This window comes from Phoenix dactylifera, unplaced genomic scaffold (assembly GCF_009389715.1).
Source record: "Phoenix dactylifera cultivar Barhee BC4 unplaced genomic scaffold, palm_55x_up_171113_PBpolish2nd_filt_p 001348F, whole genome shotgun sequence".
NCBI lineage: Eukaryota > Viridiplantae > Streptophyta > Magnoliopsida > Arecales > Arecaceae > Phoenix > Phoenix dactylifera.
Genome location: NW_024068676.1, coordinates 36,534 through 42,533, shown reverse-complemented (window position 1 = coordinate 42,533; position 6,000 = coordinate 36,534). Strand labels below are relative to the sequence as shown.

Here is a 6,000-nt window from a genome sequence, read left to right as displayed (position 1 = left end):
AAAGAGTGCTAGTACCCTGATGAGTGGCTCACATACCTCTAGCAATTATCTAAGCTAGAAAAATTTAGCAGTGGCATCAACAATAGCCCTATAACTAGTCTTGGTGCTGGACTTGAAAACAACATTTTGCTTCTTACTACACCAAAAGATAAAAAAAGGTTACCCAAAAGAAAATAATAGCCTGTTGTAGAGCATTTGTCAGTAGGATTACCAGCCTAAACAAGCATTAGAGTAAGTACTCAAGTGCAAAGAAGAATTGGCGGTAAATTGCAACCATAAAACAATATACTCTTGACACGACATAGAATATGCAAAGTAATAACATAATAAGTGAATCAAGGACCTATTATAAATTGACTAATGATATGAATAACATAAGCTACGTCAGGGTAAATAATTGTGAGATATACAAGACCACCAACTAATTGTCACAAATAGTATCAAAAAGAGGAGTTCCATTGGTGGGTGTTAATTTGGCATGAGTCTCAGGAGGTATCGAAGTAACCTTGCTATCTATTAATCCATCTCTAGAAATAAGATAAGATGCATATTTGGCCCGTGATAAATGATATCCATTAGAGTTTGATGCATTTTCAAGGTCCAAGAAGTAACTCAGTGATCTCAAGGCTTTCATTTCAAATTCTTGAGTAAGACATTGCTTGAAACAAACCTCTCATCTCCTCACCAACTTTTAAATCATCCTGCCCTAATCTTTTTTTTTTCGGATTAAATATCCAATTGTTAACAAAATAAAATATCATGTGCATTGGAATCGTCACGCCCCTAACCTAGAGCGTAATAGATGTCTCATGTCTGTATAGTGGACCATACAAGCATACAAGGCTACAGATCATATGAAAATAATAATAATTTTTAAAAAATTAATTTAATCAAGAACTTATTCAAATTGTTCTTACAATAGTTCTAAAGTGGCATAAGTCAACATTTGCTAACTATAAATTAAATAAAATATTCTAACTAAAAACTTCAATAACTAAAAGTATCTTTCAAAGAACTAGCGCACTCTCCAAGTTTCGAGTAATTATGTATCCAGATTTGTAAAACAAAAAAAACATAATAATGAGCTATACTAGCTCAGTAAGCAACATGATATCCTAAAGTGGGATCAAAACATGTCAAATAATTAGTTAAAAGCACAAGATATTGACTAAAATTAAATCATTTCTCAAATAATACATATTTCTTTTTCAAGTATACTATTGTTTTCAAAAAGAAATACCAGAAACAAAATATCAAGCTATGACCACGTAACCTAGTGGCATGGGTTACAATGCACAAAGTGTCAGACGCCATTATTATGGAATATAATAGTCTTATCAATTAATTATCATTGATCAATAGATAGGATTAGACCTCTCTGATTTTTTGATTTTTTAAATATGTAAAGATATTTTAAACTTTTCTCCTCTTCTTCTCCAACCAACCAATCAAATTAAGGATTGACTGCTCTCTCTCTTTCTAGGTCTCATAAAATATTATTTATTTTTGCTGGATACACTCTACCCAACTTATTGATTACTCTTCTATAATTTCGATATTAAAATGATATCTGATAAATAAAATATAAATAAAAATTTCATCCTATAGTAAGTGAGCTTACTTTATTGAAAGAGCATATTGTGAATTATAAGTCAAATTTCAAGCCAAACAAACAAATAACACTTATTGACATAACATCCATACTAGCTTTTACTAATAAATTTACTTTATTGATATCTATTTTTCCGAAAAACAGCTCTTTTATAATCTTGATTTCTGTGCATCTTTTTTGCATGCAGAATGTTGATAAAAAGAAAGAAAACTATTTCTTATATATTTATTTTCTATAGATTGGAATGATAGATCGCATTAGAACTTAAATCTCCTATTCGAATTAAGTTTATCATACAAATATACACATGCACCTATTCTTTTATATGGTATGAACTCCTCCAATACGTCTCTTTGTGAGGCTCATCTAAGAATCATTTTAGTCCCATATCGGCTGCGAGGACAAGTGGAAGCAGGATCCGTCCCGATAAAAGACAGGCACGGGCGACGGGCCAAAGCATACCTTTCTCGGCCTTTTGGCTAAGATCAAGTGTAGTATCTGTTCTTATCAGTTTAATATCTGATACGTGGGCCATTGGCCCACCATGATATTAAATTAATTTCTTGTGGGGAAGGGCCCATCGACAGTGGCTTGCCGCTGGGGTCCTTGTGAGTCGCCTATGCGTTGCACTACCGCACGGGCCCGGCTCACCCCTACCAAAACTAAGAAGAAGGAATTTGTTCGTAGATAGAAATAACATAATTCAACACGTTATGGATGAGAAGACTGCTTATCTTGCTTCATGGGTATCAGAAAATCCTTATGCATGCAAGCCCTAGTAGTGCACTTTAGAGACGCCCTTCTAAGTAACATTTGATCCTTCTGCCAAGGTGGTTCCTTTCCCAGCTTTGGAGTTAAGACCACACCATTCACGTTTGTATACCAACTTCTCAGCAGCTGTCTTCAGCTGAAAGGTAGGTCAATAGCCACTGATGCAAGTGAGAATGGAAACACATCCTTGCTACAAGTTGCCCAAATGACTCCATCATTGCCACGATATGAATGGATTCACATCCAGGTGGATAGGTCTTAGTGAAGATATTTACAACTTGGTTAGTAAAGGAAATAGAGCGTAATTATACAACACCACAACGAATGTGATAGCGAATAAAGTGACAATCTGTTTTAATATATCTAGTACATTCATGAAAAATATATCAGTAAAGAGTACCAATATCATGATGAGTGGCTCGCATACCTCGATAGCTTGTATTAGTCTTGGTGCTGGATTTGAAAACAACATTATGCTTCTTACTATGCCAAAAAATAGGAAAAGTCACCCAAAAGAAGACAATAACCTGATGTAGAGCATTTCTCAGTAGGATCACCAGCCTAAACAAGCATTAGAGTAAAGCACTAAGGTGCAAAAAAGAATTGGCAGTAAAATGCAACCATAAAACAAAATACTCTTTACACAGTATAGAATATGCAGAGCAACAACATAATAAGTGAATCGAGGAGCTATCATAAACTGACCAACGATATGAATAGCATAAGCTATGTTGATGCGTTCGCAAAACTACTCTCCCAAGTGCAGGAGAATTGCACAAGCAGTAAAACTCGGAAGTCCGAGGTCGATTCCTCAGGAAGCGGTCAATGTATTATCAGTGTAATTTCAGATGTGATTTTAGATGGCTTTTAGAAGTTTAGAGAAACTAAATAATAGATTAAGTTTGATAATATGGAAATGGCTAGGGATCCAAAATTCCCCTTTACAATATTACTTTCAACAAATAAACTTGAAGATTCTCGATTAAGGATCAAATAAATAAAATAGTTCTAATCATGGAATATATCGATTGAATACATGAACTCAACTTCTAAGCATTCATCGTGTCGGTTATGTCTACGACAAATCAAATATCGGAGCAATTCGTGCATCAATAAATATAAACCATAACAAATCTATCTAATAAATAAATATGAGAGAATCAGAACATATGAAAAGATGTAAATCACTTGAAACCAAAATTCAGAGTTTACTTCATGAGAGTAATAAGTCAAGGGTTCTTCCATCTCCTTTGACCAAGGGAGTTAGCCGGCCATTGACATGAAAATCTCCCCTCTTCTTTTCTTTTTGGGAAAATTAGAGCTTCCTCTATTTTTTTTCATGGGAACCAGAACAACTTGAGAGAGCAGAAGATCCTTGGCTCGCTGACTCCCTTCCTATTTATGCAAGGAAAACCTCTCCAAATTTCAAATAAACTTCCTAACAAATCAAAATGGACCCTTGAATTTTGCTTGGAGTGGGCGGTCGTTCGAAATGCACCTTCCGGCTGGCCGCGGGATAACCGGACGCAGAGGAACGAGGCAGACGATTGGGAATGGAAAAGGTAGCTGAGACGATCGCGATTGACCGGGGTACCGAGATGCTCGCGAACGGGAGATTTCACGCGGACAGCTGGAATCTGGATGAGATGCGGGACCTGGGAATGCATCGCGGGATGCTGGGAGTTGCCGTGAGACGGGCGGAAGAAGAGGATTGCACGCGGACGGCCGGGAAGAAACTAGGATGCGGATGGATGCGGATCCGAATGCTTCGTGTGATGCTAGGACGCGCTGTGAATGGACCGATGGATGGACGTGGAACCTTTGAGAGATCGCGAACTTTGAAAGCTGCAGACTCGGACGCGGAAGGGAGTTGATTGCGGGAGCTGGGATCGGTTGGAATGCGTGGGAGCTGAACCGGAAGATCGAGATGTGGACTCGGAAGCGAGCTGATCGTGGGATGCTAATCCGAAAGCTGATTCAGAAGGAGATCCGAGAGGAGCTGGACGCAGAATCGTGGGATCTCGGATGTGGGTCCATCCTGGATGGCAAGATATGGAAGAGGAAGCATGGATCACGGGCTCCGGAAGAATGAAGCATTGTTTCCTTCTTTGGACCACAAAAAGATGGGAACACGGAGATGCATGGAGGGCGGATCCAACGCAGAAGGAAACTGAGATGCTTGGGTTTGCAGACGGTGAAGATCACTGATGGGAAGGGTATGCTGTTGCTGCATGTGGCTGCACTTAATCTGCTAATGCTCCTTCTAGTGTGCAACTGGGGCTGACCCCATACGGTTGGTTGTTCACCTGCGGTGATGCATCTTTTTGGACCCAGTGTGCATTTTAGCTTTGATTTTATGATCACCTGCACTCAACAAAAATATAATATTAAATCGGCAATTTTATCATTATCTGTTAGCAATAATACTAATTTAAGCGGTATGTAGATCGCACTTTTGTGCTCTCATCACACCTTCCAACTAGCTTATTGCTAGTCTCTAGCAATCAATGAGCAAATAAGAAAATGAGAGTGCAAAAGGTGTGGTTTAACCTATGACTTTTTATTGAAGCTAAAGATATAAAACTAAGATATGTACCCATTTTCGTAGGGAATCACGATTGCACTTAGCACGTGCAATAAGTCGTTAAATCCTTAGGTTACCCTAGTGGACGAGTGTTATCTCGTAAGGGTTTGCAGAGATGTTACCTACAAACATCATGAATGATATGACATAATATGAGATCCTAATAAAAATGTGAAATAAACTCTAAGCTAATACACATATAATTAATTAATATATATTTTCAAGCATAGCAACTATCAAAGCAAGAAAAATATGAAAGTGTAGTGTGCATAAAATAGCATGACTTTCTCAGAGTACTAATACCTCCACCACAACAGGGCACCGCCCGAGTTTTAGGTGTACTACTCAAGTTCACAAGTGTTTTCTACAATTTGTTAGAACCTGATTCATCAAATTTTCAGAATATCAAATATTGTCTAAATTTGTCAAGAATAGTTCGCATGTAAAAAAAGAGCTATCAATCCTAACTAAACAACCCAGGTACACAGAGGTCCAATACAATGGAGTCAAACCAGCCATTACCACAAGTCACGGGATTCAGTCTGACCAACCCATTCATGCTTATTTTTATTTCATTTTTTTTCAACACATATAACGACTACAGCTGTCCAACCCCATTAGGCTCTAGTAAGGTCCAGGTAGCGAGCTTTCAGCCAATGACCCCCAATCCAGTTGGCTCAAGACATTAGGTGAAACACCCCTCAGACTTAATTACTCGAACCAGACTACGCCATGAGGCTAGACTTGTCATCATAAGGATTTTTTTTTGATAATAATTATGCAAGAAAAGAGAAGGTAGACTGAACCATATAGATATTTTTATTATATATGTGACTGCATCGTGACTATAGGTCAACCAAGGTCGGATCATAAGGCACCTAAGTAATCTAGTCGGGATATTCAACCTCTATCTTTGTGTGAAAACCAAATCATGAACTTTATGGTACGAACAAAGATACTCGTACTTCTTTTACGGATAAGGCTAACAAAAATGCAGTTAACAAATGTAAACTTCTGAGGCCTTCCTATTGTC

At 37.8% G+C, this 6,000-nt stretch overlaps 1 non-coding gene across 1 annotated transcript; it reads left to right on the top strand.

The window, feature by feature from the left end:
- The first annotated feature begins 2,070 nt into the window (after positions 1–2,070).
- On the top strand, positions 2,071–2,268 carry LOC113461953. The gene has a single exon (XR_003384207.2). It is a non-coding gene; the product is annotated as a U2 spliceosomal RNA (small nuclear RNA).
- The last annotated feature ends 3,732 nt before the right edge of the window (positions 2,269–6,000 follow it).